Below are 21,460 nucleotides of genomic sequence, written 5' to 3' on the forward strand. Positions count from 1 at the left end.
GACGCAGGGGGTGCTCTGACACTGCCTGTGTCCACAGGACACCTCCGGCCCAGCTGGGGAGACCAGAAGTGTGGACAGGAAACTGCCGGTGAGCCGCGGAGGTGCGCTGTGAGCAGCGCAGGGCTGCGTGGGGTACACCTGCAGGAGGAGCAGGCGGAGGGGGCCCAGGAGCAGTGAAGAGGGACTGTGGACTGGTGAGTACCTGAAGCACCCGTTTCAGAGTCACTATTCGCTGTTACAGCTTGTTATTTGTGTGCTATATCCAGATGTAACCAATCACTGGGAACTCACTGAAATCTGGAGGCAAGGCAGAGAGGCCGTGTTCGGAAACAGTAGCAGGGTGTAAAGACGGTTGTTCCTGGCCGTGCTCCTGGCCACCGGGCCCCGACGTGTCTTCTCGTTCCCGTGCAGTTCTGTTGTTTTTCACACAATACCCCTGTGGTCGGTTGCTTTGCATCTGTGGTGGGTTAATATTGGACAAGGGGACTATGACAAAGGCTTCAACCCAAGGCTGGCCAAACCTACACCACTGGCCTGTGAAGGTTCTGGAAATACAAATTGCCCCCAAATGCCATTTCCCTGAGCATTCAATTTTTTTCTTAATTTTATTATTCACTTGCAGTTTGTATTCAGTAGTATTCTGTATTAGTTCCAGGTGTGCTCTCTGAGCACGTTCTCTGAGCTGGTTTGTGTGGGCTGACTTAGCACCGAAGGAGCTGCTGGATTTTAGGAAACCATCCCGCCCCATGTGGGACCCCGCCCCACTCTCTCAGGAGAATGGGTGAGGACACTTGACCCCGAAGAAGCCAGATGGCTAACTTCCATTTACCAGCACAAGTGCAGGCTTTCTGTCGGACGACAGGTCACCTCACTGTCCTATAGTCGGCGTCAGTCAGGAGCATGATTTTCTACTACTTGGGAATCAAAATGAGGTTGGTAATTTGGATGCAGGGAGAGCTTGTGGGGGGGCCCCGAGGAAGCCTAAGACTGGGTTCAGCTTCTCCTCCCTTCCCTCGTCTCCAGTGGACAGTCATCCGGGGCTGGGCTTCCTGTTCGTTCTCTGACAGGGTCACCAAGGCACCCGCATCTCAGAGCCCCCGTTGGATCGCTGAGTGGACCTGAGCAGACTCCCAGAATCACTGTGCGGGTGCGTGCATAGATTGGTCATAAATCACAAAATCCACTTCGATCTTTTTTTCAAAAGCTGTTTGAAAATACAGCATTATCTGTGACCTCAGATGCCACCCTTCATCCTGTTCCTTTAAGGAGAACATTTCTCAGTTCCCTCTCCTAAAAAATGTTTTACGTTTCAAAAAAAAATATCAACCAAGTTTCACAGAGAAATCAAAGAGAGCGTTACTCATCGAACGGAGAAAATGCTGGTCCAAAGAGGTCAGCTTTATGTCAAGGAAACAAGTGTGAGTTTCGGACTCGGGAAGACCTGGAGTTGGGTCTTAGCTGGGCTTCTGGCGAGGTCTGAGACCTTGGGCAAAGGCCTTCACCACCCTAGGCTTCTGTTTAGTTATCCCCAACACAGGATTGAAAATATTTACCTTCCTCATAGGAGTTTTTGTGAGAAGTAAAAGAAACAACTAGTTAATAATTGTGCTGACAGCATGATTCCTGGCCAAAAGAACCAAAACAAAGCAGAACCCTTAATGAATGGTAATGTGATCGTTTCTTATGCGTGAATTTCTTAGCCTGGAAGTGTATCTGTAGGGAACCTGTTTGAGCTCGCTAACCACAGTGCACGTGAAAACCGTGGGTGATAGAACAAAAGGGACTCAGGGCTGAGGAAAGAGAACAGAAGCAGAACCGGGCATTCCTAAGGGCTGTGAACAGCTGTGGCTGCCCATGAGTTCGCCTCTGATGATTCTTAACATTTCTGGGTGTTCAGAATCGCTGTTCCCTCGGGGACCTTCTTCCAGCAGGCAGACTAGTGACTCCAGGAGAGACACATTCTGGTGTCACGAAGATTAATCTCAGTGTGTGGCTGTGACTTATCAGCTCATAGACACAAAGCCCCAGGGGGTGACCCATCAGTCTGAGTAATCACAGGGCTCTGGGCGCCAATTAGAAAGCAGTCTGACTGAGAATTTCAAGGACTAAGATGATGCAGAATACACCAGCAATGGCCTCTAGAAGACAAGCTATGCATTCTGTTTATCTGCAGGTGACCAGAAGGGTCCCCGCCAAGTCCAGGGAACTGTGGACACTGTTCAAGGCCCCTGAGAAGTCCAATATTCTGAGTGCAGTGTAGTTAATGTACTGAACTAAGTGTTTGGTACCCAATTTGTGGATGAATCTACCAGTCACATGCCCCATCGCTACCAGGAGATTTACGCATGCTAAATTACTCTCTCGGCGACACAAAACAAGGATAGAAAACTTGATACAAATTACTTGCAGCTATGTTGTTCAAAACGCATTTGGCAAATAGGGACCAGTATTGACAATGACTGATTAGTTTATCCCGTTTTTGCCTATGACAGCATTATAATAGCAAGTGATGCCCAGAAGCTGGAAATTTCGTCAACTTCAAGAATTGTAAATGGAACTATATCCAGCATGGCCTGTGCATGCCAATGGTAACACACACACACAAATGAGAAATATCGAGGAATAAAAATGAGGCATTTAGGTGAATGGCACAGGTGGGAGGTGGTGGCATGGGCCAGTGTCAACCAAATGGAGATATGACTGATGTGTGACGAGCTTCCTGTGGCAAGGCAAAAAGAAGCTGTTCTACTCTGTCGTCCTGCTCTCTAAGAGATAAGGCCAGAATGTGGAGCAGAAGTTCTTTCTGGGGGAAAGAAGTCAGGAGGCGGCACTGTCCAACGTGCAGTGCCAGCTGTGGGTGTGCGGTCTTCCTGGACGAAGGACGGACGGAAGGGACCTCACCCAGCTGCCCTTCCAGGCCCCTAGGGCTCCAGCCCCGCCCACTGGGCGGAGCCTTTCCCCGGGCCCAGCCCTGTTAGACCTCAGGGCTGGTGACCTAGATTTCCTATCAGTTTCTGTGTAGGGCAGCGGATCCCGAAGGGCCTTCGTACAAACTATTGTTGCCCTGAACTTATATTTTGCTCAGGTTCTATGATTTAATTTTCACTTGTTTGTGTATCACCTTGCCAGTCAGGGAGATAAGCTCGGAGGACAAGAGCTGTGTGCGGTCTTCACCTTTGCATCCCTCTCCCCCCTCCCTCACCAATACCTCATCCAGGCAGGTGGTAGCTAAGGAGCAAGTACTGTGGTTACAGTGTGGGATGGTTCTGGTGAGACAGCTTTTTGGGTTTTTTCACGTGCTTAATGTCGAGTGTGCAGTGAATTCAAATCGGTGTGGGAGGAGGCGGGCTCCGGAAGCTAGGATCACGGGACAGTCTCTAAGGCCCTGGGGGCAAGTTCCTCATCGGAGTGATGGGTGGGACAGGACCAGGTGGCTGCTTCCGCCCATTCCAGCTCTGACTTTGGTTCTATGAGGACTTGGCAATTTTAAAAAAAAGCACACTACATAAATTACGTAGGACTCATCTGCGTAGCATTTCGGGGCTGAGGATTCAGGATGGCTCAGCAGGATGAATTTTCTGGAAGGCCTCCTATCTCTGTGAGGACTTGCACTGCCTGAGAACTAGAACCCTTCACCCATTCAAAACAGTTGTCCACATAAGAAGATGGGGGGCCCTCCTGGTGGTGCTAGTGAACTCTCGGGAAGTTCCTCCTCACGTCTAGCTGTAGTCCTCATCCTTGCCTTGATCTGAGATGGGCCCTTCCTTAGTTTTTCCTTTGAAAGCCTTTCTCGTTGTTGACTTTTGTCAGTTACTGTTTACCCATTTTTGTTGTTATAGTCTTTATGTCCTCCCAGGAGTAAGAACCAGACAGTGCTACCCTGATTAGGTTGAGAGTGTGCTCATGATAAACCGATGGCCGGCTGGATGAACAAGCCTCACTGTGCTCTGACCTCTGATTCTAGGCATTTAGGGAGCCCCTGGGCCCCCTGTCCTCTGAGAGCTTTCTGATAAGGAGAAAGGCAGGAATGTGCATCACAGCTAGTGATGAGCGCACATCAGGTGCTGGCTGTGGGGTGTGCACAGCTAGACCGCAGCGGTCCAGCGTGGTCTCAGGAATCCTGGGGGAGGTGAAACAGCAGCGGGATCCTGGTTGATGGGCAGGATTTGGGGAACTGGGCTGGATGGTGCCACTGAAGAACAATGGAGGAAGCTGAGAGTGTGTTTTTCCTGTCTGACAGCCTGCAACCCAGCCAGCCAGCCGGCTGAGTCCGCAGACGTGGAGAAAGTGAGGAACAGTGGGACGGAAGGCCTGGGAGGGAGCACAGTGTTGCTGTGCCGGGGCCGGGACAGAGCTTTCTGGCTCATTCAGTCTTTGACTTAACTATGGAGGGCCGTGCATACTGGCCTGAATTCTCTTTGTTCAGAGCTGTGCAGGGAAATGGAGGAGGAATAGTGTCAGACAGAGAAGCATCGGAGAGACCGACTCTAGACATTGTTCTTTTTATAGGTAGAGAAACTGAGGGCTTGACATCCTGAGGGTTTTTTCCCTGTGAAACTAGAAGGAGGCAGGGCAAGAACCTGGGCCTCCTAGTTTACAATCTCGAATATTCATTCTACTCCAACTGCACTCAATTTATGAGTCTCAATTCATGTTGATGACATAAAATTGCTTGGAGATTGCTTTCTGAAGATGAATCTTTGACAGTGTATTTTCATGTAATTTACTAGTCATTAAAAGTGAAAAACTGAATTGATTTTTGTGTGGGTTTGTATTCAGAATAAGTATTGCTATGGAACTGATTCTATAGAATCACAGATACTCGGGGTCTTTAAGGGCCATTTAGGTCATCGAATCCAATTTGTCTTCCAATATGAGTGTCCCAGCAATCCGAGAGTACCTGATCACCCATTAGCAGGTTGCCTAACTGTAAAATTTTGTGAATTTAGATGATGCTCTAGTCAGTGTAGCAATTAAGAGCCCCTAAAAGGGAGGCTTCTGTTGCCTGTCAATCCACAGATGGCCAGGTGGGTCCTGTAAATGGATCGCAGCAAACCTCTGTGGTCACACCTCAGGTTTCTTCTATTTCTGTCCCCCAACCAGGCCACAGAACACCCATTATTGGGAGAGCTGGGAAAGGTATCAGTTTGGGGACGGAAGTTCCCCTGACACTGTCTTCACCTCTATTCTGAAGTCAAATGCAATTAATGGCCAGACTGCCTGATGCCGTTTTCATCTGTACATTGCTGCCTCTCTATTAGCATAGGGAAGAGGAATCAGGCCACCCCTTGAACCCTGTTGGCTTTGGTTACCCGGCCTCCAGAATGGGAAGGGGATAGAAACATGTGCCAAGTAGTACCAGGAGTTCCTTCTCTTCCTTTTTAAAATGATGGCATTTAGCATTTAATACAGTCTTTTAAAAAATAATTACACTACAGTCTTCAGCTGTTCTATGGTCCACCCTGGGAAGGGACTTCTTCCTAAAATAGTTTTTTAGTGATAAAATTTGTATCATAAAATCCACTCCTTTAAAGTGTATAATTTAATGGTTTTTAGTATAGTCACAGAATTGTACAACAATTTTCACGATTAATACTGAAACATTTTTGTCACCTCGAAAAAAATTCTTGTATCATTTAGACAGCACTTACTAAGCTCCTCATTCCCCTCACTCGGGACAGGCACGAATGTACATTCTGTCTCTACAGATTTGCCTGTTTTAGAACTTTTATATAAATGGGATGATACAGTGTGTGGTGTTTTGTGATAAACATTTTTTCCATTATTAGCATAATGTTTTCCAGGGTCATGCATGTTGTAGCATTTTATTCCTTTTTATTGCCAAACAATATTCCATTAGTATAAATATACCACAGCTTATCTACTCATAAATGATGGACATTTGTGTTGTTTCCATTTAGCTATTGTGAACATTTACGTATAAGTTTTTGCATGGACATATGTTTTTTTGTTTCTCTTGGGTATAATGCCTAAGAGTAAAATTGCTGGGTAATATGGTAATTCTGTTTAATTATGTGATCAACTGCCATACTCTTTTCCAAAGTGGGTGCACCATTTTATATTTTCCCCATCAGTGTGTAAAGGTTCCAGTGTTTCTGCATCCTTGTCAACACTTGTTATTATCTGTTTTTTCATTATAGCCATCCTAGTGGTGATGAAGTGGTATCTTTTGTGGTTTGGTTGGCATTTCCATGATAACCAATGATTTGGGGCATCTTTTCATGTGCTTATTGGACATTTGTATATCTCCTTTGGAGAAATGTCTGTTCAAACCCTTTGAGTTTTGAACTTTTTAATTGAGTTGATTTACTTTTTATTATTAAGTTGTAACAGTTCTTTCTATATTCTGGATATGTCTCTTATCAGATACATACTTTTCAAATATTTTCTCTCATTCTGTGTGTTGTATTTTCACTTTCTTGATGATGTTCTTTGAAGTACAAATGTTTCTAGCTTTGATGAAGCCCCTTCATTTTATCTCTTGTTCCTTGTTCTTTTGGTGTCATATCTTAGAAACATTGCCTAAAACAAGGTTGAGAACACGTATTCCTATATTTTCTCCCAAGAGGTTTGTGGTTTTAGGCCTTATGTTTATGTCAGTGCTCCGTTAATTTTTGTGTATGGAAGATTCCTTTTGAGCCTTGCTTTTAGACATTCCTGGGTTCCATGAGCCTGAACCTGGGTCGGAGTAACCTCTTCTGCGTGAGGGTAACCTCCTTGCTAATAGGGTGTGACCTCTTCCCCGTGAGGGTGACATCAGTCCTCTTGCTCAACAAGCAGGGTCAGTTCCTTATCAGGGTGCTGTACCTCCCCAGTGATTTCCAACCAGTGCCCAGTCACCCGATGCTGAGAGCACAGCCACTGAAGGGCCAGGCCCTGAGCCCTGGTCTTTCCAGAAGGGAAAGCAGAGACATTCTTCATCTCTGAGGCTGGAATTACCCACCTATCGTGGGAGTCCATCACCCTCTCAGAACCATTCTTCTGTTTTTCCTTTGGAAACTATCTGGTGGTTAGAGACAGGAAGCTTTCCCCCACCCAACACAGCGCAATACATTTTGTAAGAAAACATACAAAACTACTGATAAGTAAATTAAGTAAATGCAGTGACATCAAACACCTTAGAATGGTCACTTTGAGGTGAAGTGGCGAACAGGAGTCGGGAATAGAGATGTGAAGTCAGGATGGGAAATAAGCAAACAAACTGAGAAAATGCGTTGGGGGCCTTCACACTTCACACGCTGACAGCGGGCCAGGTGCTGAGGAAGAGGAGGGGTCACCCCTCTGGTCCCGAGAGGCCACAGAACAATAGACACTTCATTATAAATATTTACGAAAAACCTGGTGTTTATTAACCACTAAAATGTACCAGTCATCGTGATAGCTAACTTTCATAAATCACCTCACTTAATATTCTGAAGACAAAACCTGCAAAATAGATATCCGAACCTCAATCCCTACCAATAAGGAAGCCAGAGATAATTTCTGCATAACTCACCTAATTCTACTGTCTTTATTGCGCGAGCACAGGTACCTAGAAGGGATGCTTATGGATGTGTAAGAGGATCTGATAAATACCATCAGGCCGCATTTCAGTGACTCTGGGCACACACACATGTTTCCCTCTATCTGGGGAAATAAGTCAGTGTTTTAGTAATGAGAGCTGCAAGTGCACATTGCTTTGAGGTTTGTTAGGGCTTTGGTATTCATTATTTCTTTCAATTCTTCTAATAACCCAGTGAGTTTTATGTTATATATCACAGGCAAGGCGCCCAGGGCTCTCTGGAGTTAAATGCCTTTCAGAATCACCTGGCATAATAACTAGCTGAGCTAGAACTCAAACTCAGGCATTCTGACTTCATATGCCAGACAGTTCACCCTCCACCACCCTGATCTCAGTGAGAGCATTAGGAAATGCACATCTCCAAATCTGATGGTTTTTAGAGAAATAAGGCATGAGGCTCTGAGCCTCAGCTGGCTCCCAGAGAGGATACTCAGGGGACAACATGAAGATACTGTAGAAATACCACTGCCCGAGGAGGAGGCAGGTGGCTTAATGGCATTTGCTGGGGTGTGCCTTTGGTTATGTCCAGGTTTCCAATGAAATGTGATTGGAGAAGAACACAGATGTGCTGAGACACCTGTGGCTGCTGCTCCTTGGACGGGTCCTCCGCGAACGTGCTGTTTATTGTGCTTTCCCCTTCAGAGTGCCTGCGTGCGTTCTCCCCAAGCCGGCTCAGGCACTGCGGGTCTTTCTCTGTGCTTGTCCTGCACATGATGGCCTTCGCACGGGTCATCCCGCTGGATGAACACACTGCGTCACTCCCAGAAAATATCTCCAAGAGTGTGTCGCTAGGAAATGACATCTGTCCTCTCATTCCAGACCAGGTCTTGGGACTGGAGTCCCTTGGCAGAATGCTGGCTGGCAGCCTTCTTTATCACTGCTGACCCACAAGCATAGCTAAAGGCCATTTATGTAACTTAATTTGGACAAGTCCAATATAAAATGGTAAATTGAGGCAATTAATTCAAGTCAAGCTATTCTTCTTGAGGCATAGACCTTTTTTTTAACCTGGACATTTTATGTGAAAATGATGATGGATGTCTGAATTATCCAGAGAATTCCTTCCTTCTCACTTCATTAATAACAGAGCTGTGTCTCCTTGTTAGAGGGCGGATGAACTATTTCTCCCTTAATGCTCAGAGAAGCTGGACCCTTCCCAAGGCGAGCAGGGAGGAGAAGTTGGGAGACTCAGGTAACTCAAGCAGCTTCAGCGCATCCCACTGATGACGGGATCCCTATCTTTGGGGCAGATCAGCCCCTGTGCTTCTATCACCCCTCCATAGAAGCCTTCCCTCCCTAGAGTTCTTCCACGGAGAGACTGCTTTGCACGTGGCTTCCCCTGTCTCCAGTCTCTCATGTCGCTGCTCTCCCCCTCTCAGTGCACTCACTCTCTTGCCCTTGTCACCACATCTCAGCCCTCATCTCCGCTTCATTAAAGTCATCTGTCCTGAAACACCGATCCAAAAGAACCTATGCTCCCCAGTGTTCATAGCAGCACAATTCACAATGGCTGAGAGCTGGAAGCAACCTAGGTGCCCATCAGTAAATGAATGGATCTAAAAACTATGGTACATTTACACAATGGAATTCTATGCAGCAGAGAGAAAGAAGGAGCTCCTACCCTTTGCAACAGCATGGATGGAACTGGAAAGCTTTATGCAGAGTGAAATAAGCCAGGTGGTGAAAGACAAATACTATATGACCTCACCTTTAACAGGAACCTAAACAACAAAACAAACAAGCAAGCGAAATATAACCAAAGACACCGAAATAGAGAACAGGCAGACAGTGATCAGAGGGGAGAGGGGAGGGAATTTTAGGGAAAAAGGGGAAGGGTTTATAGGAACTAGTATAAAGGACACATGGACAACTAAGGGGGGTGGACGTGGGAGGGAGGGGGAGGGATGGGTGGGTGGGCTGGGATGGGAGTAAAACACAGAAAACTGTGCTTGAACAACAATTAAAATAACATTTAAAAAAAAAGGTCTGTCCTGCTCTTCCTCCTCCTTCACATTTTCTTTATTATGTCCACCATTTTGGCATCAAATTATTACTGGTCTAATTTATTTTTTGAGTTGTGTTATGGGCCCGTGTAGAACATGCCACGGTGACTCCCCATGTGGCCTGTGTGTCAGTGTCCTCGGGCTGTCACCAGAGAACCACAGACGGTGTGACTTCGGCAACAGCTTATTTTCTCACATCTGTAGAGGGTGGAAGTGTTTCTTCCTCCCGAGGCCTCTCTCCTTGGCTTGTAGACATTGGTCTTCTCGGCTGTGTCTTCGCACGCTCTTTCCTCTGTACACGTCCGAGTGTCCTAACATCCTCTCCTCATGAGGACACAAGTTGTATTGGAATGGAGCCCACCTTGGTGACCTCGCTTTCCCTTAATTACCTCTCCAAAGGCCCTCTGTCCAGCACAGTCACGTTCTGAGGCAGCAGAGCCAGGACTCCAACCCGTGTCTCGGTCTGCTCAGGAGAACTAAGGAAACACAGATAGACAGAGTGTTTGAACACCAGGGATTCATTGCTCACGCTAGGGAACCTGGGAGGCTGAGATCAGGGCGCCCGCCCTGGGATCTGTCGTCCTGGCTTGCAGATGGCCCAGCCACTTTCTTCCTGCATGTTCCTGTGGTTTGGGAGTGGGGGTGGGGAACGGGGGAGAGAGAGAGAAAAGGGTGGTGGTGGGGAGAGAACTCTCTTGTGTCTCCCCCCTCAGCAGCACCGATCTGATTTTGAGGGCTCCACCCGTGTGAACTTGTCTAACCCTAATCACCCCCAAAGGTCCTATTGCTAAATACCACCACAGCAGGGGTTACACTATAACATAAAATTTGGGGGGAGTCCATAACACCTGAAGGGCTACTACAAACGGAAGTACAGAATCTTCTTACAGTATGTGGAGATGTACAGCCACACTTCCTGTGTTTCCTGAGAAGGGCTTTGAAAAATTTCAAGAAGATTCTGTTAACTGACTGTCTGACTATGGACTATGGTCTACATGGCCTTGAAACTGCCTTACTGATTTCAGTATGGCTTCCCCGGGGTCCTAGTGCTTCCCAGGTCAATTTGGCTGTGTGACTGCCACAGGAAAGGCTATTGCTGGAGAGCACCTGTGGGCACGCAGGTGGGCACCATCAGTGTGCTCTGGGGGCCAAAAAGCCATAAAACACTGTGGCGTTCATTCCAAGGGGAAGACAGATACAGACTGGCCTGGGACATTAAGATAACCTGTCAAGAAAAACAAAATAACTCAGGAAAAAGAACGATAAAGCTTGTTGACTTTTGGTCTTTCAGGGCTATGTTTTTCCTAGAAGAGTAAACTCATCCCAGGAAGCTGTGGGCTCCTTCGTACCTGCAGACTAGCAATTCCCTCAGCTCAAGAGACAAGGCAGCCAGTGACCTTGGCCTTATCAGAAAGGGTGGATTAATACTTTGATACTGTGAATGTTTTGGGTGGAGAAACAGAGAAATAAACATTGCATCAAATCCTGTCCTCTCTCTGGGGAGGATGCTGGAGGAAATATTTTCCTGGCGTTCCCACTGATGCCGTCAGCTCTTGTCAATGACAAGACCCAGTCAAGTCTGCTTTCTAAATATCTCCCCCTGTTTTTGTAACCCTTCTCTCCCACCACTGAGCCGGACATGTTTCCCCCATAGTTTTGCAATAGCCTTCTTGCACCCTAGCTACAGCCACACTGTATCCCTGAATATTTTAAGCTTTCTCATGACTAAGTCCCGGAAGATGACTTTTTCTCTGCCTGGAAGGCTCCCTTCTCATTAGTTTGAAAACTTAAAAGTCTCCTTGTAGCCCTCCTTGATGTCCCCACAGATTTAATTGGTGCTCCTCATGCTATGTGTATGCTTTGTATACACTCCCATGATAGTAATATCTTGCACTGTGCTTACCTACTGGGCTACCTAGCTCTCCATTACCCTGGGTATTTTACAGGCAGAAGAAGATATGACTTTTAATTTTTGTCAACTTAATGCCAGGTACACCAAAGCACCTCCACTTTGATGTTCCACAAACATCTCAGACATGACATTTGGTGAATGTATGAATGAATGAACGAACGAATGAATACATTTGTTGAACAAATCTCTCCCATCCTCAGAATCTTGAGTGTGGGAAGCAACTATCTTCGTTACCTTTGGTGGCAAATATTTAATCACTTGTCTTGATGGGTGGAGATTCAGAGCTTACTAGTCCTCAAGTATCATTCACAACTGATGCCCTCCCCAAATCTCAGTTGCCCAGAAGATGTGACAGACGAGACTGCTTTTCTCCCGAGGTAGTTTCTATCTTCCCCTGGGAGGAGCATCTTTGGAATTAAAGCACAGAGTTAGCAGGAAGGCTTCCTGGATGCACTTTGGAAGGAGACAGTGGAAGTTTGGGAGAGTAGTTTTCTTTTTATCTGGAAAACAAAAGATTAGCAATGGGAGCTTGTGTCGTAGATTCTTTGCAGTTTTCACTTTTTAAAGTTCTGCTTGTACACATACATACACAGTTCATTCAAAATCGCAAACATTTAGCGAACAAAGAAGGAAGAATCTTGGTGCCGTAGCTGTTTTTCAGCAATTTCTATGGTGCGTTGGGTCAGACAACATGGAGAATATCCTTCCTTTGTGTCTTAAGGAATTCTTTCTGGATCTCCACTTCGTAATATGTTGTTCAGCTCTGGGCAAAAACAGGGAATCTACTTTTTAATTTCCTTTTGTAGTTCAGTAGTGAAATATAATTTTCACTCCAGTAAAATTCTTTGAGATTTAGAAAAATGTAGTAGCTTAGAATTACAAATATAAATGTTCTGGTGCACGGGCCACAAGCTCACTTTCTTAGCAGAGAGCCTATCAATTCACACCAATGAAACATAAAGCTATGGAGGCAAGAATATATTTCTTATACCTCAGCTACCTGGAAAACGCCACTGGGCCAATTCCAATCATCTTTCCCATTTTCATCTAAACACATACTTGAAATGCAGCATTACAAACTAGATGGGTATTTTTAAATTGTCATGTTAAATTTTTCACTGGTCATAAAGCTGCTTGACGTTATTTTCTATTATTTTAGCAGCCAACCAGAGCTTATTTTATAGAACTTTTATACAGCTCTCCAAAGTCAACATTATATAACTAAAGTTGCACAGTATAGTTAACTACGAACTTTCCATACCCATTAGTATTTCATCAAAATAACTACCCAGTTGTGATAGGGGATGTTATTGATTTAGAGTATTGGAAAGAATGACTCGGGACAACTTACATTGTCCTCAGACAATGTCCTTACATTGATCCTCAGAAATAATTCATGCTTCCTGAAGTTTTCACTCATTCACACCACTGCTTTAAAAGCGAATGAATTAATTTTCCAGTATTAAGTTTCTGTAAGGAACTTATTCTTCTGAATAATTAGGTATTTTCCTACAAGGAGAGAGAAGCAAACTCAATTTAGCTATGGAATCAACATTTCCCCCCACTTTTACTGAGGTATAATTGACAAATGAAATAGTAAGATGTTGAAAGTGTACAGTGTGATAATTTGCTATACGTATATATTGCAAAAGGATTCCCCCACCAAATTAGCATATCCATCACCTCACATATTGTTCTTTACTTTTTTCAGACATTTACATTCCCCATTCTTAGCAAATGACAATAGTGTCATCAACAATAGTTGCCATAGTATACATTAGATCCTCAGAAATAATTCATCTTATAATTGAAATTTCATATGCTTTTACTAACCTCTTCCTGGATTTCCCCCACCTCCCAGCCCCTGCAAATGACTTTTCTACTCTCTGTTTCTATGAATTCAATTTTTAAAAAAGATTTCGTATATAAGTGACAACATGAAGAATTTGTCTGGCTTATTTCACTTAGCATGTAGTGCCCTGCAGATTCAACCATGTTAACACAACAGACAGGATTTCTTTCCATTTAAGGCTGAATAATACTCTAAAATATCGTGTGTGTGTGTGTTTATTTGTATGTATACATATATATGATCTTTATTCATTTATCCGTGGATGGACACTTGGGTTGTTTTCATCCCTCGGTTATCATGAATATACCACAACCACCATGGCATGCAGCTGTCTCTTTGAGATACTGACTCCATCTCCTTTGGATACATACCCAGAATTGGGATTGCTGGGTCCCACGGTAGTTCTGTTTTTAACTTCTTGAGGAACGAAAGACCTCACACAATTTTTCACAGCGCCTGTGCCAATTTGCAGCCCCAGCAATAGTCTACAAGGTTCTCTGTTTCCACCTCTTTGCCAGCCCTTTCCTCTCTCTTTTGGATTAGGAGGTGAGATCTCACTTTGGTTTAATTTTTTTCTTTTGTGGTTCTCATGAAACATTATTTTGTATTAGTTGTGGATGTACAGCATGGGGAATCAAAGTGCTTTGAAGTTAGGAAAGCTACATGCTGTAAAATTGGGTCACAGTTTATCTTTTGAGAAAAACACCGAGATTTGATTACACAATGGTGTAAAAGTTATTTAGTAATTTAGAGGGCAATTTGTGTGTGTGAGTGCCGCCCCCCACCGCCCAGATCCTCAGCAATAAAGAAAATAAAATGCTTCTTCCACAACAAAAGTGAAGAGAAATTACCCAGTTTCAAAGAATACATTTTTGATTTGCTTCCATTCAATGTTTAAAAATCAGAATGTATATACACAATGCAATCAAATAACAATTAGCCCCACGGGACTCTGAGTTCCATTAAGCCAACTCAGAAAGAGACATCCTGGCCCAGCAGGATGTATTATAGCCGAGATAGGCCTTTCTCATTAAATTGTCAACAGCAGTAATCACAGTGACAGCATCCACCGTGGGGCAAACTGCACTCTTCACACTTATGAGAAACCGTGGGGCTGGCTGCCCTTCACAACCAGTTGACTGCCATCAGTTTACTTGTTTTTCAACCTGCTGCTACACTAGGGTAGACACGGGAACACGGGCACAAACTGTGGAGCGCGGTGACTGCATTTTCAGGAAATGAGGGTCAGCCCTTAGGTTTGGTTAAAGCACTGCTACCTGATAGGACAAGTATTCCCAGTGAGGTGGTGACGCTCCGATCACTAGGATCTGCTAGCTGACCGCTGGCTAAGTAGGTAGTGGGCAGTAAGCCAGCTGGAGGCTGGCTTTGGTTACTTAAATGGCTTTCCTCCCTTTTAAAAATCCAGGATTATAGGGCTACGCTTCTTAATATGAGAATATATAAAAATTGGTTGAGAAAAGGAATCATTTTTAAAATTGTGGGACCACAGACTCCTGCCTGTTAATGATCTGCTAAGGGCCAACTATAAAAACCTACAAATGTCCAATAAACTTTGCACAGAGCTTCGGGAGCCTGTGAAGCCCCTGAAACCCATCGATGGCCCTGATGACTCCTTGGTTAAGGGGCCCACCGGGACAACTAGAGAACCGGGTTCGCTCATCCCTGTGTCTCTCTCCTTCCTGGCTCAGTGATGGGCCTGGAGGAAGCGTTGAGGTCCTGGGGGAATAATTTCCTGGGGTTGACGTTACTGCCCGCACCCGCAGGGCACTCCAGGGCATCGGTAGGAAACTGAGAGCTCCAGCATCTGCCATGTCCAGTGGATGCCTCTCTTCCCACCACCGCCTCTTGCCTGCACATTCAGGAGAGAAGGATCCCATCAGGCTGGCAAGGTAGAGGGTGGCACTGCCCACCGCTGGGTGTGGGTGGCGACCCAGGGCAAGCCACAAGCACCCCAACCTGACCACACTGGGCACGTCATGGGTGAGCTCCCTGCTCTCAGGCGGACTCCAGTTTGCGGTCTTTTGTTCCTGGTGTTAGATTATAAGAATATCACTGTCCTTCACTAAATAGTGCCGTTAACTGCTCCGTGTCTCCAAGAAATCTCTGGAGTGAGCCAGAGCATCGGTGCCCCGAGTCACAGGTCCAGAACCAGTTGTCTTGTCAGAAAACCTGTGCTATGGACAGGATCTGGGACATGGCTTCAAACGAGGTTCCTGCTCCAGTTTTAGAGTCAGGCCTTCCTCGGGGCGGGGATTATTGCCGTGTGTGTGTGTGTGTGTGTGTGTGTGTGTGTGTGTGTGTGTGTGTGAGGCAGGAGGTGGGGACAGAGAAGGAGGTCTCGAAGTTGTGGGCTCCATGCTTTGAGGGATGTTTCAAGGCTAGATTTCCTGCAGAACCTGTGACCTGTGACGTGACTGGAACCCCGATGCAGAGCCTTCAGCAGTGGGGTCCCAGAGGACCCCCACCCCCTTACCTTGACACTGCTGTGACAGTGCAGCCACACCAAGTCACGCGGGCAGGATGTGTCACTGATGGCTCCTGAGTGCAGAGGTCAAGCTTCTGCGAGAACGTCCTGGTGGCAAAGGTCCTCTTCAAGCACAGGACATCGAGAACACCAATGTGGCAGGCCTCAGGCTGGGGTGCTCCCCGACTCTTGCCCTTTGCTGGCTTATAGTTACTGTGTGTAGTAAGTGGCGGTGTCACGGCTGAGGGGTGATCTAAGGGAGAGGAAACCCAGGCTGCCCAAACTGGTGGGAAATGGCCCACATTAGGAAATTATTTTCCCATCACTGTACAGTACACACAAATATATATATGTATGTATATATAAAATACATGTAACATATTATATATATAGTTATATAAGAGAGAACTATCATAGTCTGTGATAATTCTATCACTGAAACAAAAATACCCATACTACCTGTGACAGACTCTGATATACCTCATTCTGTTCCATTTCATCACAAAAAAGTTTGGCCACCACCCATGAAATTGATGTCACTGGGGAGAGGGTGACCGTTCATTTGCAAAACACTGGCTTTTCTCAGTGGGTTGTACTGACCCTGACAAGGAGTTCTACCTTGCTTTGAATTCTTCCCTGAATCATAGACATATTTTTATCCACACATAAGTCACATAACATCTAAAACAAACCCTCACAGCTGTTCAGCACTGAGTTTCACAACTGATAAGTGGTGACATGAAGAGCTATGACCCATGTTAAGACCCCAAGGCTGGGGCTCATTCCACTCGATCCTGCTGTGGCTGCCGTCTCCTTTGTCCCTGCCCAGCCTTCCCAACCTTGTAAGTGCCAAAGGGACCAGGAATGTGCCTAATGCCTAACGCCAGGCTGGGTGCCCAGGAGGGGCTCAGTGAGTACCCGATAGCAGAATGGTATAATAATCTTGGTCAAAAGCCATGTCCTGCTTTTGACATTGTGCTTTAGGCCATCTTTGTGCCAGAACCTTATGTAATACTTAGCAATCGTGCCTTTTATGATGTATAATTATACTACATTTATGATATCAGATCTGTGATACTCTGTGAGCCATTATTTGATGGGTTGTTACTGGAAAAGTTTCTGAAGCTTTTTCGGTGGACAAATAGGTACTGAGAGAGAGAGGGAGTGGGAGGGACAGAGAGGGAGACTGGTTCCTACCTGAGCTTGGGCTTCCCCAGAGCTCACAGAGAGTTCCAGAAAGGTCAGCAAGAACAACCAGACAGGAAGGTTTTCATTTCTGCTTCTTTTCCCGAACAGCTGGTTTCTGTGAGGCTGTAATTTGTAGGCCTGATTTTACCAGACTCTGAATTGTGATCAAGGGCAAGCTATCAAGAATAGGTCCCAATCTCTGCTACCTGGGGTCTCTCCAGCTGAATCCAGTGTCCTTACGTAAACACAAACGCACGTCTGCCCGCAGGTAGAAATAAACAGGTGTGCATGGGGAGGTAGATGAGGACAGTTAAGACTGAACTGACACTGAGCGATCTGTTGAATGAATAAATGACTGTATGGATGAAAAAATCAAAGTATGACGTACGCAATGTATCTTGTGTACACATGAATGTGTATTTTTATATGTGCTCACACGAGGCTCTTTTCCTAGATGACGTAGGAGGGGAAAGGTGACAGTAACACCGTCCTATGGGTACGTGGGAAGGGCAGGACAGGTGGAGAGAGGAGCTGAGAGGAGACACGGGAAAGCCAGGATGGGAAAAGAACAACAGGGGGACGCGTGGCTGGGACATGAGGGCAGGGAGAAGGCCCCGAAACCCTGAGTGTGTATCGCAGTCTTCGTTAGTTCTAGAATTATCTTTTTTTTTTAACCTCAGAGATAAACTTTTATTTTCACTATTATTATTATTTTTTAACTTTTTTATTGATTATGCCAATACATTTGTTCTATTTCCCCTCCTCCATTCCCCTCCACCCTGCACACCCCTCCCCCACCATTCCCCCCTTTAGTTCATGAACACATGTCTCAAGTTCTTTAGCTTCTACATTTCCCATACTGTTCTTACCCTCCCCCTATCTATTTTCTACCTACCGTCTATGCTACTTATTTTCTGTACCTTCTCCCCCCTTCTCCTTCTCCCATTCCCCTTTTGCTAACCCTCCATGTGATCTTCGTTTCTATGGTTCACTCCTGATCTAGCTGTCCTCTTAATTTGCTTTTGTTAGAATTATCTTTATCGTACCTGCTGGCATGTATACTCTGTAGGATGCAAAGTACATGCTTCACATGGTGGAAAGCTCCCTGTTTACAAAGCTTCTGGAACAAGTTTTAAAATGTGGTTCACCATCTCAGTATGTGCCTTGGAAAGGAATGGGGGGAAGCTGTAGCCCCCTAAATCCAGTTCCTGGGTAATAACTAATACAGGAAGCCTTTCCTAACATTAAGTCAAACAGAACCCCACCAGTAGGAGGAACATAGGTGATGTTGCAATGACGGGACTCACCTTCCAATCTCATGTTCCAACAAGCTTTGGGAAGAGAACAGCATTCTCTCCGAAAGTGAGGTCAAAAGTCTCTCTACACATTGGTTTCCCAGTCCAGGACTTGTAATAGCAAGTGAAACAAAGGCCCTTAATAAGCAAAAGCTCTTTGCTCTCCTGGGAACTGTGTTCTCTCAGCATCTTTCTACACCATCACTTTGCATTGAGATAAGAGTACAAACACAGCATTTGGAGGTAGAAGAGGCCCATGGTTCCGTGGGCAGCGCAGGAGACTGGTGTAACCCTTGTGTGTGTGAGAGACATTGAGATGAAGGGCACAGATCTGACACGGGTTCTGCCACCAGCTACATAAGTCACCTAACCTTGCTATGCCTCCTTCATGAAAGGGGAATAAGATGGTTTTATCTCATTGGACTCAATGCGCTAACGCAGGTGATTTGCTTCAAACAGTGCGTGAACATAGCAGGCATTCCACAAGTCCTGGGTATGAATAGAGTATAAGAAAAGAAATATACCTTTGCTAAATGTAAGCACCCAACACTGAGTTAAGCTCTCTATCGAGGTGCCGAAAAGTAAAACACAGTCCTCCTCCTGAAAGGATTTCAGCTGAAACAGGAGCAGTAAGATAGGCAGAAATAAAAATGATACAAAAATACAGTCACTTATATAACAGGAACAGTATCAGAGAGGTTAGCCATCTTTTGCCATCTAACCAATCAAAAGTCCTGTAAGAGAGGTATGATAAGGTTAGTAAGTTAATGAACGACTACAATACATGAGGCCATGACGTCTGCTAGGAACTATGCTGTCTGTAACATTTGCTGTAGCTGTAGGCGCCAGAGGCTTCAAACTTCTGTAATGCCTTTGTTTTTTTCTGCCCCTGTTGTCCTGAGGATTTTAAAAATACTGCTCCTTAGAGTCTGTTCGGTGGTCCAGCTGCGACCCACTGTCATGGCAGGGCCTTGGTGTGGTGGCAAGATACTGGGAAGGGATGTGTCCTGTAACTCCATGATTAAATCTCAGTGTTTTAATGGGCCTGGGTCCCGGGGATGTGACCTTCACAAGTGGTTCTTAGGCCCCTTCCCCCTTAGGCAAGAATCAAAGCTTCTGGAGGCAGGGCCAGGTACACCTCCCAGGTGGGGTGAGCCTCTGGTAAAATCTATTCCTGGAGGGGAAGGCTTTGTTCTGGAGGGCGCTCCGCCCTTACCTCCCGCCTGCTACTGCAGACTGTATACAGACACGAATCTAGATTTCTAACAGATCTTTTGGAGGAAGAACACATTTTTCATAATCATGTTTAATTTGGTATGAAGGCATGTATTCTTTTTTAAATAACTGAAGTGTTATTTACAGTGGATCTTAGATGCACAGTGTGGAGAGTTCTGGCAAATGCATAATTTCTCACCCCTATCAAGCTATAGAATATTTCCATTACTTCAGAAAGTTCCCTGGTGACCCTTCCCACACAATGCCACCCTTTTTAGGGCAGCCACTTCCCTAACTTCTGTCATTATCGATTAGTTGTGCTTGTTTTAGAACTTTGTACTACTGGAACACAGTGGGTATTCTTTTGTGTCTGGCTTCTTTTGCTCAGCATAATACGTGTTAAAGTTAGAATTGGGGAACTAAAGTAAATTATCCTAAGAGAAAATTCTCATTATTAGTAAGGTGACTGAATGCAGACAAGAAAGAAGGCTCACGTGTAAAAGATTCCCACCCCTGTGTTTCCACCTCCTGGATACTTGGCCAAGAAAGCCAACGACAGAGTTTAGTTAAGTGTTACAGGAAGGAAAGCCCACTTGTCTTTGTGCCCCATCATGGCTCCTTCCTGAACTCTTTATTGCTTTGGAAATGGAAGAGTAAGAAAATAGTGCCTTTCCATACCTGTGAGAAGGACGGCAAACCTGCTATATGCTTGGCTGGATGATTCTATTCCTGCCTCAGGGCATAAGAAGAAAACCCTGAAATGTGTTCTGGAACTTAAATGAAATCCCAGTTTAGATGTGAAATCCTGAAATAGATTTCTTAACATCTGTTTCGGTAAAAACCAGCTTGAGAAAATATCTTTTCCTTTTTTAAAACTGTGCTTAGGCATGTGGCGGAACTATGGACTAAATGTTTGTCTCCTTCTGAAAATTCGTATGTTGAAACCACTAACCCCCAATGTGATGGCATTTGGAGGTGGAGCCTTCTGAAGGTAATCAGGGTGAGTTGAGGTCAGGAGGATGGGGCCCCATGACAGCATTAGTGCCCTTACAATAAGAGATACCAGAGAGCTTACTTGCACTCTCTCTCTGGGCACACAAAGAAGAGGTATGTGATCATGCAACGAGATGTTGCCAAGACAAGAGGCCTTGCTGGCATCTTGATCTTGGACTTCCCAGCCTCCAGAACTGTGAGAAATAAATTTATGTTTAAGCCACTGAGTCTGTGGTATTTCCTTACGGCAACCTGAGCTCAGACAGGAGGTAACACCTGTTAAATACTAAGTATGGGCTGGGCATTTAATCTGTGAAACAAGACCAGGAGGTCAGTAATGGTCTCTCCATTTTGCCAGGGAGGAAATAAGGCGCAGCATCCCACAGGAAGTCATGGCAGATATTGTCAAATTTTCCTCTCTTCCAAAGAAGCTGCACCAATATAATCTCTCATTAATAGTCCCCATATACTTATGAAATTTGATAAGTGACCCCCCCAACCCTTTTTAAAGTCCTGGTAGGTCTGTCTCGCAGTAAGGTCTTTATGTCATTGCTTCCTCTTGGGAGCTGATCATTGAAAATGGGGGCAGCTTCTGAAACCGGTCAAAATATTGGTTTTGATGTTTCCATCTCAGCGTATCCACATCCACATTATTTTTTGAATGGTTTCACTTTGTACTATTGCATGTATATACTTCTTATATGTACATATTTGTCGAACCAACCCCCATGAAGCACAATTTAGGTTGCATCAAATCCTATGCAATTAAAACAAAACAAACAAAAACCAATGATGTTGATATAAAAAGGCAGTTTACTTATATCTGTGGCCACGTATGAGTCAATTGGCAGGACATAGCTCAAAAGAAGAATTGATGGTTTATAAGTAATATAAATTTTGTCTCTTTCAAATATAAGTGATATTTATAAGTAATA

General features: G+C 45.1%; 1 protein-coding gene across 5 annotated transcripts in view; it reads left to right on the forward strand.

Annotated features, from left to right (window-relative positions):
* TDRD15 (tudor domain containing 15) overlaps positions 1-21,460 on the forward strand; it is a 395,033-nt gene that overhangs the window by 852 nt on the left and 372,721 nt on the right. For 2 of the 5 annotated variants that reach the window (XR_008391969.1, XR_008391971.1), the window contains exon 2: positions 38-194. The gene's annotated coding sequence lies outside the window, so the exon portion shown is untranslated. Of the gene's footprint in view, positions 1-37; positions 6,271-21,460 lie in introns of those variants that run through there. The other 3 variants (XR_005083409.2, XR_008391973.1, XR_005083408.2) reach the window with 3 other exon arrangements.

This window comes from Artibeus jamaicensis, unplaced genomic scaffold (assembly GCF_021234435.1).
Source record: "Artibeus jamaicensis isolate MK-2021 breed Jamaican fruit bat unplaced genomic scaffold, CSHL_Jam_final contig_465, whole genome shotgun sequence".
Classification (NCBI taxonomy): domain Eukaryota; kingdom Metazoa; phylum Chordata; class Mammalia; order Chiroptera; family Phyllostomidae; genus Artibeus; species Artibeus jamaicensis.